Here is a 12,685-nt window from a genome sequence, read left to right as displayed (position 1 = left end):
AAATCACTTAAGCCAACAAACCAAAACAATTGTGGCAAAACAAAACATTGATGTTGATAATACTGGATCCATCTCTGAACCAGTCCCTGGGGGAATGGGATGAAAGCTGATTGGCTAAACCTGCACTGCAGGTCTATTTCTCTTGAGATGATTCCTAAAGTCAAAATCAGGAAAAATTAGACAGAAGCTACAGATACTTGATTTAAGGCACAAACTGAAAAGACTAATATTACTAGGCTCCCTGCTGGGTTTCTTCTTCCTAGAGTCATGCGTTGTTTGGCTCGAAATGGCTTAATTTGAAAAAAACCATATACCTATTATAAGTGGATCTTTCCTTCCCCAAATAGGATTTCTGCAGCTTCTTCTCAAGAAGGAGGTTGTCCTTAATGATCCATGTACTCTCACTTCCGGAATTGCCAGCCACGGAAGAAGTCTGTTCAGGGAGACCCTGGTTCACTTCCCAATAATTCTGACTTCTTGGGGACTGGATTTTGTTTATTTTCTTCTCTCCAAAGCAGCCATATTTCATCCCTGCAACTTTTCTATATCAGCAAAATCTGTGGCACCAGCCCCAGATTCCTCTCGTGCACGGGCTCCTTCCTGATTAACTCTATATAATTTATTGTAGATGCCTGTTTTCCATTTGGAAGATCAATACACATTGAAATGAGAAGTCAGAGTATTTGCAGCCACTTCAATTGTTGATCAAATGCAGGGCAGGCTGCTCTGTTCTGTCTTGGAGATGAGCCCTCAGTGGGATCATCGGGATCTCATCTTCCCAGAAAAGGGGAGAGGTGTAGAGGGAAGGATAGAGGGAAGAAGGAAGGAGAGAAAGAAGGAAGTGGACAAGGAGGGGAAAAGGAAAAGGAAAGGCGGGGGCGGGGTAAGGAGAGAAAAGAACAAAAAGGAAAAGGAAAGAAAAAGTGGCCAAACCAGCTTTCCAGTTTGGTTGGCAAATGCCGAGCACTTCTAGCCTTTGGTTAAACTTTCATCCAGGTTGCTGCATGCTGAGACCTGACTGGAAGTAAGTCACCCATGACTTTGCTTATATTGGTCCCAGGTAAAGCAGGAAGACACTGCCATGTGTGCACAAGTTTTTAGAAGTCAGTGCATATTTCAAACAGCAGGCAGGAACTGACTGCATAATTCAAGCTTTCAGGATGCCGGTGCCCTTCCCACCAAATCATCCAGGACATGATTTGGTTTCACCAATGCTGTGTGGTCAGGCCACTCAAGATGGCTGTTCTCTTGGTCTCTGTACATCCCCTGCTCAACCAGGCCCCGCTTCACTCACAGGACTATCGAATCCTCTTAATTACAGGGCTTAATAAGTAACTGCCTACGTGCTTGCCCCCTGCCCCAGCCTCTGGTTCTCCTGATAACTGTTGAACCAATCAGATGTCAATTCCCCCTGTAAACAGTAGCCTCCTTCTCCTCCGAAGGGGGAGATTGCTGCTGTGTACTGCCTGCTGTTTGTCGTACATGGTGGGGTGTCCCTCTAGGACCTTTGTTTCGGACGTGCAAGATCCCTTGCCAGTAAACCACTGACGTCTCTGTTGCTGTCTCCGGGCTCTTTCTTCGGCAACTACAAGTCTTCCAGGCCTGCTGGGTGCTGCCCAACAGATGCTCTTAATAGTGATGGGTTTGATGGCCCAGGCTTCCTGACCTGGACCAAATCCTGTGTACTTGGGAGGTGGGGGTGGGCGGGTAGAGAGTCCTTTTGTCTAGACTGAACGCCCTCCTTTTCCTTCGTTCTCACTCTAGACACTGCCTGCTTTTTAAAGAGAAACAGATGGTTGTAGAGGCATTTTCCCAAGGAGACCTGCGGCCACGACTTGGCACACATGTGGACAATCAGAGGAGTGAGGAATTAGGAGTCATGGTTTGACTCTGTCTTTCTGAGATTCCACCCAGGCCTGTGATTCTGTCCTCAGTGCTGGCTGTGGCATCTCAACTGATGGGGAAGGTATGGTTAATTTAATCAACGGAACTGTATATTTGGCTCTCCGTCTGGAGGAAAACACAGCTTCACACATCAAATTAGATATAGAAATCAATTTTGAATAGATTGAATATGTAAATGTATAAAAGAAATAGGAAAGGAAATAAGAGACCATATGAGTAAACTTGGGATGGGAGAGACCTTCTTATGCGAGAGGGAAAGTCCAGAAGCTGTGAAATAGATGATTGAAAAACCGATTACAAAAAAATTTCTTAAACCTCTTCAAAGACCATATAAGGACAAAAGGCAGCGACAGATGCGGATTGAACGTTTGCAATACATGTGACTGACAAAAGGTTAATGTTCCTAACAGCTAAAGGGCTCCAATAAGAAAGAAGATAAACAACCCAATTTAAAGTTGGGCAAAACACATGAACAGCAACAAGCAAGTTGTGAGGAGGAGGCCATTAAACCTATAAACTTTGGCTCAATCCCACTGATAATCAGAAAAAGGTAAATTAAGGCAACCATTTGGCACCATCCTTCTCCCATTTGTGGCATAATTGATGGACTGATAACCTCCAGTGCTGGTAAGGATGTGGAGGAATGGCAATCACACAATCACATGTACAATTGGTTGAAACTGCAGAGGCCTTTTAGCAATGTAATTCTAGCAACATTTATTAAAATTCAAAATACTTTTACCATTAGGGCCAACAATTCTTTTTTGGAAGCACATATTCCAGAAATAAAAGCTGTACAAAGGCTCGTTTGTAGAAGGGCACATGGGCACACTGTAGCGTTGTTTGTAGTGTTCTCCTTCAAGGAAAAGAAAAGAAAAATGCAAAAGAGAGGCAGGCAAGAGAGTGAGAGAGAGAGGCTGAGAACCATGCTGAATGTCTATCAAAAGGAAGAAGAGTTAATAAAATATGGTAAACCCTACAAGATAATATGATAGTAGTCATTAAAGAATGAGTCAGATCTAGAACAAAAAGTGCAGAGTAATAGATTTTTTAACTTAGTTCATGATACTGAGGGTGGAGGTCTGGAGCCAGGCTACCTGGATTTTGTTCTCTCCTTCAGCACTTATTAGCTTGTAAGGTAACTAACCACATTATGCCTCCTTTCCTCTGTCAGCTGAGAAAACTATTAGGGAGGTTGGAAGAGTTAATTATGTAAATTGCTAGAACTGTGCCTAGTACTCAGTAAGCTTTAACAATCGCTAGCTATTATTATTCATAACATAGATTCCATTTTTTGTGATGAAGTTAAATAAAAAGGAAAAAAACCCTACCCGTAGATATAGATGTTCCTAGTGTTTGAATGAGGGGCAATGTACCAGACTAAGGACAAATGGGATTTAAAAGGGGAGATTAATCACTTCATCATTATATTCTTACTACTGAAATGTTACAAGTAAGACAGCTGATATTCAGCGGTTAGGCAACCTTTGGGTTATAGCAGTTGTGAAAATACTGAAATATTTTTGTACCAGTCAGGTAAGAATGTCCCCACTCTCCTGACCCTCCAGGGCCCTTTCGTAGGGTCTCTCTCCCCCTGTAGTCTTCCCCATGATCCAACAGGGAAAGGGTTAATGCTTTGACTGCCCAGATCCCTGCTCCAGCCTCAGGCTTTGATCCTTTGTCTATCACAGTTGCGTATTCTGAATATCACCCCTAAAGACAGAAATGTATATTTTAATGTAATTTAAAAACAAATCAATAAACTATAACATGATATAATGCAAGCCTCCATTTCTGCAACTTGGTGGTATACACCAAAGCCAAGGCTGACTTGTGTGATTTGCAAACTGCTACCTTTTCCTCCACCAGTTTCTCCTGACTGTGATATTCAAATTACTCTCTACCTGAAGCTAGCATGGTACCTAATTGAGCCTCTGAGAGAATATTAAAGAACTTAAAAAAAAAAACCACCTTAAATATTACCTACATTATCATTTCTAGGTCTGGTTGTGGATGGAAGCCAAGCCCAGGTTTGTACAAGTTGGAAAAGGATAAACTATCCCTGGCTCCAAATAAATAGCAGTGTCAATAACAGATTTTAATGGGCTGTATTCCCAGAGGCCTGGGAGGAGAGAAGTGAGCAGGAAGATTAGATAATCGGCCTGAGAGGGCAAAGCAAGCCCCTCTACGCTGGCTCTTTTACTGGGGAGGTGGGCGCAGTGGGACAGAGCGCCTAAAAGCAAGGGCCATATCATCTGCAGACATTGTTTCAGCCCTGGAAAATATGCGTCAGGACTTCAGAGGATACCCTGAAGGGACCCATTTCACAGATGTGGAAGCTGAGGTAGAGGGAAGTTCATTCTCTTGCCCACAGGTCTCAAAAGCAATACACTTTGGCGGGCAGGATGTGAAAGCAGATGCATCTGTCCCTGAAGTCCACACTAGTCCTCTAAACAAGGCATTTCTGTTCCAGCAGACAGAGAGGCACAGAAATGATGGTGAGAGAGGTAGGCCTCTGAGATGTTTTAAGATCAGGTTCATTTGCTGGAACCCCCAGATTAAAAATTAGCCCACTTCCGGGTGAAGCGATTTCTAGCTCATGACATGTCTCAGTTAATTCAGGGCTGACTGATTCGTTTGTTGATTTGGCAAAGCGTAGCCCTACCCCCCAGCAGTGCACACACATCCCTGCCTTGTTCTGGCCATGTTTACCTGCGCTTTGCCACTGCCTGTGCGGGGGAGTGAGTTTGGAATGAAGACACTGTAAGGACACCAGGAGTTTCCACCATGCCCTCCAGCATGAGACTGAAATGAGAGGAAAGGAGGGAAGATCTGGAGGGTGCTTGGTGCTCCTCGGAAGAGATGCACCATGATTACATTTACATAGGGCAGCGATTCTTCACCTCCTGAAGTGCAGTACGATGTTAGGCAAAACTTTATTTAAATGCCCCAGTTTTCTGGGAGAGATTTTTCCTGGAGGTATATTTCCTCAAATTCTCAAAGTGATCTGCAACCCCAAAGAGGTTAAAAACCCACTGTCGTGGGGTCTCTGAATCAAATGTTAGGACACTCATCTCCATTCAGCCCTTCTTTCATTTAACACATATTTATTGAGATCCTACTATGGGCAAGTCATGGTCAGGTGCAAGGACTATGATGGGGAACCAGAGTGATGCTCCCTCTTTTACGGAGCTTTTATGTGAGATGGGGAGATAGGCAGTAAATGACTTGTCTCATGGCTCATTAGTACGATGGTGTGAAGAGCTTCAAAAAATAAGGACAGAGAGCAATGAGGATGTTTCCTGGTCTAGTCTGGTTAGTGATGGATTATTTGAGGCAATAATAGTTACCCTGAGCTCTGAAGCATGAATATCTGGGAGATGAGGGGAGAGCTGAGTAAACAGTGCTCTAAATTCTGGCTACTCCAAATGTGGTCTTCAGACCAGCGGCATCACCTGGGAATTTGTTAGCAATGCAAAATCTCAAGCCCCTTCCTCCATGTAGTAAATAAGAATCCAAACTTTTTAACAAGATCCTCAGGTGATTTATATTTGCATTGAAGGCTGAGAAGTGCTGCTCTGAAGGGAAAGAAGAGCGTTTGAGGGACTGCAAGAGGATCAGGTCTTCCTTGAACCTGGAGGGAAAGAATTGGTGGTGATATGAGGCTGGAGAGAGGGGCAGGGGCAGACCCCATCAGATTCTTGCAGCCATATTGAGCAAAAAAGAAATATTTGAGGGAAAATAAATGATCATGCTTTGGCCAAGAACTTTTGAAACCCTAATTTGACAGCTCGAGCTATGGAGTTGTATATACATAATGAGTGTGGAAAATAACAAATGCTTGTGGCTATCCATCTTCCCTGCTATACATTACCATGTCTCACCCCTGTTTCCAGATCTGTAAAATGGGGATAACAAATCCTCCTCTTCAGGGTTGTTGGGATGGTTTCATGGATCAATGCCTACGATGCTCATAGATCAGGGTTTAATGCATAGGAGGTATTTCACAAATGAGTTTCCTTCTCACTGATTCAATACATATTTGTCTTGGTCCTTCATTCTAAGCCCTTGAAACAGGAGCTGAAGATGCCACAATGAACAAGATGTGATGTATAGCCTTAGGGAGCTCAACATCATGGTGGGGAAATTGGGACTCCAACAGGTGATTATAATAGATTGATAAGCGTGAAGACAGGAGAAGTAGCGGGGGCTGGAGGAGTGCACATGAGATGGATAACACAGAATCCAGGGAGCCTGGCAATGCCTTGTGGAGGAAGGGATGTCTAGTCTGATCCTAAAGAATCCTGGAGAGCTGGAGTCAGGTGGCCCAAGAAGAGGGAGGTGAGCATGATGGACCCTGAGAGATACTGACAACATCCAGAATCAAAAAGGAAACCCGATGGAAAGATTTTTTTAAAAAGCCCAAGAACATATGATTCAGACAATGAGAAAACTGAATAGCTCTGATATAGGAAGCAGTGCTCAAACTCTTTCATAACTAGAGAAATACAAAGTAAAACAATGAGATGCTGCCTATCCATCAGAATGGCAGAACATTAAGACAGGTGGCAAATGCCAAGAAGCATGGAGCCAGGAACTCTCCTTCCTTCCTGGAGGGAGGGTAAACTGGCAAAACCATTCAGAAAAGCTATCTGGTGGGACTTGGTGAACTTAGGCTTGTGTGTGCCCTATCACCTATTAATCTCTCTCCTATGCATACGTCCTGGGAGAGTTCTCACATAGATTCATAAAGGGATGGGTTTGTAGCATCCAGTTTGTTTATAATATCAAGAAATTGAAGGGGGCTTCCCTGGTGGCGCAGTGGTTAAGGATCCGCCTGCCAATGCAGGGAACACGGGTTCAAGCCCTGGTCCGGGAAGATCCCACATGCCGTGGAACAACTAAGCCCGTGCGCCACAACGACTGAGCCTGTGCTCTAGAGCCCATGAGCCACAACTACTGAGCCCGCGTGCCTACAGCCCATGCTCCACAACAAGAGAAGCCACCGCAATGAGAAGCCCGCACACCGCAACGAAGAGTAGCCCCCGCTCGCCACAACTAGAGAAAGCCCACGCACAGCAATGAAGACCCAATGCAGCCAAAAATAAATAAATAAATAAAAATAAATAAATAATAATAAAAAAAGAAATTGAAGGGAACCCAGGTGTCCATCATTAGGGGATTGTGTAAATAAAATGTGATAAATGCACATTACAGAAAATCATAGAGCATGAGGAATTCACAAGCTAAATATATAGAAAGCAATACAGATAAATCTTAAAACAGTGTTGAGTGAAGAAAACCTCAGGATGTGGGTTATAACACAATGCTCTTTATGCTAATTAAAAACACATTCACAATCAAAATAACTGCATATTTTACAGTATTTACGAACTTCTATCAAACAGATGAGAGAGGCAAATGATACTGGGGACTAGGTGTATAGGGGAAAAAATAAATGAATAAATGAATAATACAATAAGACAAGGGCCATCCAATGACCAAGCATGGGCTAGGGAATATGATTAATTCAGCTCTGTGCTCCTGAGATCCAATAAACAAACAATCAGTCAATAAAATAAAATTTAAAAAAGGATGCAAAAAGTGTTTCAGGCAGAGAGAATAACAAGTATAATTTCCAGAGGCAAAAAAGGATGTGATGCATTCTGGACACAGAGAGAGTTCGGTAGGGCTGGAACAAACACTGTAAGGAGAGACCAGATCATGGAGGGTCCCCAAAGCCATGCTAAATAATCAAGATTTATCCCAAGGTCATAGGGAGTCATTGAAGGATTACAAGTGATGTGATTTTGTTTTCAGTCTTGTGCAAACTCTAGCAACGAGAAAACAAGGCAGTCAGATTGAGTCAGAGGCTCAGGGCATTTATTTGTATTCCTGTGGTATATTTATCAAGTGTTAATGAAATAGGCTTTGGGAATCTTAGTATCCAAATTATGGACTTACTTTTTCCCACTTTTAAACCAATTATGAGACAGTTGTTGACACTTTCACCAGTAGCAACACATAAAAGGCAATACACAGAATCACACTTATTATGTGACCTTGAGCATGAGTTGCTTAGTGTCCTTACCAGTAACAACAGCAACAAAACACAAGCACTTTCTACAACCAGTCACTACTGGAATTAAACAGACATTGATTCTAAATCTTCATAATAACCTTATGAGATAGATATTATTTCCATTTTATATGAACAAGAAACTAAAACGGAGACAGAGATATTAAGTAACTTGCCCAAGGTCATTAACAGTTAGTAGCTAGGTTAGGTTGAAACAAGAAATTCTGTTTATAGGCTGTATAATACCTCATTGTACTGCCCTTACATGGCTTACTTCAGGGTTTGTAGCCTTGGATGAGCTACTGCATATAGTCTGTCTGGAACATTAGAACCCAAAATTCTAGAAAAAATGGCCTCTGGGCTATATTGGAATTATACACATGTTTTGTTTGACCTGAATAGTTTTTTTAAATGTTTCTGTATTAATAGTCTATATTTTAAAATCAGATTTTACATAAAAACCCAGAATTTTATTTTCTTGTGAAAAGTTGGAAAATTTGGCAAGACTGGTTGGTGTCCCATACCTTTCTGGAAAAATCAATAAGAGCTGAGTAGCAGCTACTCATTTATCAAGACATATACTTTCCAATTTTCCACAGTCCCCACTACTCCCTAATGCACCAGTATCATTTCTCTCATTCTCTTTAACTGCCTAGCAGTAACAGACTTTGATGTTATGACCCAGTTGTAGGCAATAAATTACCTAATCATGGAGAGGATGGAGCAGTGCAAGGTTTTAAAACTCACAGATTGACCTATCTCAGAATGTGAATCAAAATTAAAATCTTCCTGGAGATTTACTTCCCTGGTCTCAACTCTCATTGGTCATTGCCCCTTTGGCCTTAATTTCCTCTTTTATAAAATAGCCAAGTGATACAACAGTAAATATCATCAAAACGTGAGCATTGGAATTGTTCCCTTAGAAGCTGAATGTTAGGCTTAGCTTTTCCAATAACTCCCTATTCATTCAAATCTAATTACAAAATGATTTTTAATCATTGTAGAATAAATTCATTCTTCATGTCTGGAAATATTAAAGCCCTAGTTTAACAGCAACAACCAAAAAGTACCTTTTAATGGATTTGCACTAAGAAACAGAACATGGCCTGTGTTGTCAGATGTTCAATAATTTAACTGCAAATGAAGTGTGCAAAATACAATATTTGTGTCATAAACCACCCGGCTTGTCACATAATAGATTTTTGAAGAGTCACGTTTCACGACACTGAGCAATGTGATGTTGGAACAGTGGAGTAGCCAAAGTGAGGTTTATAGGTTCCATTTGCTTACATAGAAAAGGATTGAGTCTCACTTCACCCAGTGGCAAGGAGCACGGAAATGCAATATTTCTCTGGGTCCTGCCATTTGAAAGCAGAGGCTGGAATTCATCCATCCAAATGGATAATGTAACTCATGTTCAACCTTCCCTATGCTATGAGATGTGGATTTGGATTACCTTTGGTTTGGATTACCTTTACAAGTCTAGAGGGATTCTGTGGTTCCTTCGGTATCAATGACTGTGGTTGGCAGAGTAACATTTCTCCCAAAGATGTCCTTGTTTTAATAATCCCTTGGACCTGTAATTATGTTAGGAGACATGGCAAAAGGGAATCAGGGTTGCCGAGGAATTAGGTTGTTTATCAGTTGACCTTATGACCTTCTGACAAAGAGATTAGCCTGGATTCTCCAGGTGGGCCCAAAATAATCACAAGGTCCTTAAAAGTAGAAGGGAGGCAGGGGAGGAGAGCCAGAGGAAGATGTGATAATGGAAGAAAGACAGAGGGATGTGATGTGAGAAGAACTTGATCTTCCATTGCTGGCTTTGAAGATGGAGGAAGAGGGCCATGAGCCATGGAATGATGGCAGCCTCTAGAAGCCAGAAAAGGCCAGGAAATAGACTCTCCCTGAAAGCCTCCAGATGGAATGCAGCCCTGTAGACCCCTTGATTTTAGCCTAGTGAAGATTTTCAGAGACTTCTGACCTACAGAACTGTAAGGTAATACATTTGTGTTAAGTCACGTAGCCGGAGGTAATTTGTTACAGCAGCAATAGAAAACTAATCTGCTGACACTAAAACCATGCCCGTAGAAAGAATCATAGAGGAACTAACACAGCCTTCTTTTACTCAGAACTAGTAGAGCAAGATACAAATGTTACCGTATTTCCTCAATTTTGTGATGCTTTTTTGTTTTGTTTTTCAAATTTTAACATTTCTCAAATCAGGATGTGTCTTACAACTGAAGAATAGTTAACAGAATGTTTTTTTCCCCAAACCTTTCTAACAAAATTGAAAGCTGTTATTAAATAGATTGTACATTTAAAAATCTTCAGCACCTTAAAATCATAGGAAGAGTAGTCGTTTCAAGAAGCAAGTGGGTGGAATTCAATTCAACAAGTATTGATTGGGTATCTTTTCTGTGAAAAGCATGTGACTAGGCATCAAAGTGGGCTGGACCTGGAAAGAGGACTGCTCCTGTCTCCAAGATTTTCTCATAAAAACGGAAAAATGACCTCGGCATGATAAATTATACTAAACTCAGACTCATATTATGATTATGGCTCCAAACACAAAATGCTAGGATCAGGGACAACGCCTGGCTAGTTTATCGCCAAGTTCCCTGGATCTAGCATGGGGCCTAGCACAGAGAAAGTACTCCTTTGACTCACTGTGTAATTGCTTTACATGTTTTATCTCATTTTTCCACCAGATGGATTACGTTGTGTCCCCATTTTACAGCTGAGGAAACCAAGGCTTAGAGTGAGTAATTCATTTGCCCAGTCACACAGCTACTAACAGCTGAGACCAGGGGTTCTCAGCCTCAGCACTACTGGTACTTGGGGCTAGAGAATGTTTTGTTGTGGGGGTGCTGCCCTGGGTCTTGCAGTACGTTTAACAAAATCCACGGCCTCTAGTCATTGGATGCCAGTAGCACATTCCCCTCCACTTGTGACAACCAAAAATTTCTCCAGACACTGACGGATGTCCCCTGGCAAATGTCTCCTAATTGAGAACTTTAAGAAAGGCACATTAATATTAAAGTAGGTGTGGTCTTAAAATATGTCCCCCAAATCTTTCATACTCTTCCTTAAAGAGTTGAAGCCTAATTCCTACCCTCCTGAAAATGGGGAGAACTTGGTGACTTACTTCGCGGAAATGGAAATACGGTGGACATAATAAGGACACATGAGATTAGGTCATAGAAGGCACTCTGGCCTCCTCTTTGTTCTCTCTCTGAAATTGCTTGTTCTAGGGGAAGTTACCCGCTATGTCATGAGAACACGTAAGCAGCCCTATGAAGAAGTCTCCACGGTGAGGATGGGGGCCAGTGAGGAGCTGAGGATCTAGTCAATTGCTATGGAGTGAACCATTTTGGAAGTAGATCCTTTAGCTCCAGTCAAGCCTTCAGATAACTGAAGCCTCAGCTGACATCTTAATGACAATCTCATGGAAGACCCTGAGGAACAGCCACCCAACTAAGTCAGCCCTGGATTCCTGACCCTTGGAAACTCACTGAGGTAATAAATGTTTGTATTTTAAACTTTGCTAAACTTTGGACTCTTTGCTACACAGCAATAGATAACTAATACAAAATCAATGACATGTTGAGGGAAGGAGTAAATGGTCTAGGGCAGGAGGGAAAGGATGCAAAGAAGAGAAACTGGAAAGGCAGAGAAAGGTCACGTTGCAAAGGACTTTGAAATGCATGCTCAGGAATTGACCTTCATTCTGATGGCAACTGGGGCCATAATTAGGCAAAAAGGCTTGGAGCTTTTTCATCTCTAGGAACACAATTCTGGACACTCTTCTGTTTAAGTTTCCCAATGGCATCTCCTTGCTTTAAGCATAAAGGACAAACACTAAATAAAGCTGAAAGGGCCTTTCATTTTCTTTCTCCTGCCTAACTGGTCCTCTTAATCTTCTGCCCTCTGTTCTGGTATCATTCCTATCTCAATACACACACACACACACACACACACACACACACACACACACACACACACCCCAGACACTCCTATCTATCCCTTCTATACTTTCACTTCTCTTATGTACTGTGTTCTCTTGTGCCCTTATATGCTTGCCCTGGATACCTCTCCCTTTCTCTGCCTTTGGACTCCCTGGACTAACTGTCCCTTTTTGGAAACCCTTTTCTGTCCTTCCCAGTCTGGGGAGGTTTCCCCCCACATACTTCCATACCCTCCCATTTTAGTCTGGGCAAATCTTCCTCCCAGCACTTATGCAAATTTTCTGGACTAAATGGCCTATGATTTGTCCATTCCTGTAACTCTTTCCTCTACCTGGACTTGAGCTCTATAAGTTCATTGGCTGCATTTTAAAAAATCTCTGAAGAGGATAGGTGTCTAATAAATGTTTGTTGAACAAATGAATGAATACATGATAGCTGAGTTTTGCTGACTGCTACGTCTGGAGAAATCCAGACTTCTGTGTCCTTTGGTAGCCGGGTGATTTGTCTCTGATGGCTTCTGAAGAAAAATAAGTCCGGTATTAAGGAGTCTTATCTTGCCCAATGGATGTATGTACCTTGTGTTTGCACTGGACATAGACACGGATATAGCAATAGCGGGTCTTGTACTCCTCCACAAATCACTGGGCCAGTTCCCCTCAGAGCAGACCGAGAGGCATTACCCTCACTTTGAAACATGACCTAATTTCACTGACTCATGGGCAGAAATCCTGAGATG

The sequence above is a fragment of the Globicephala melas genome, unplaced genomic scaffold, assembly GCF_963455315.2.
Source record: "Globicephala melas unplaced genomic scaffold, mGloMel1.2 SCAFFOLD_80, whole genome shotgun sequence".
Taxonomy (NCBI): Eukaryota; Metazoa; Chordata; class Mammalia; order Artiodactyla; family Delphinidae; genus Globicephala; species Globicephala melas.
This window is presented reverse-complemented; position numbering follows the sequence as displayed.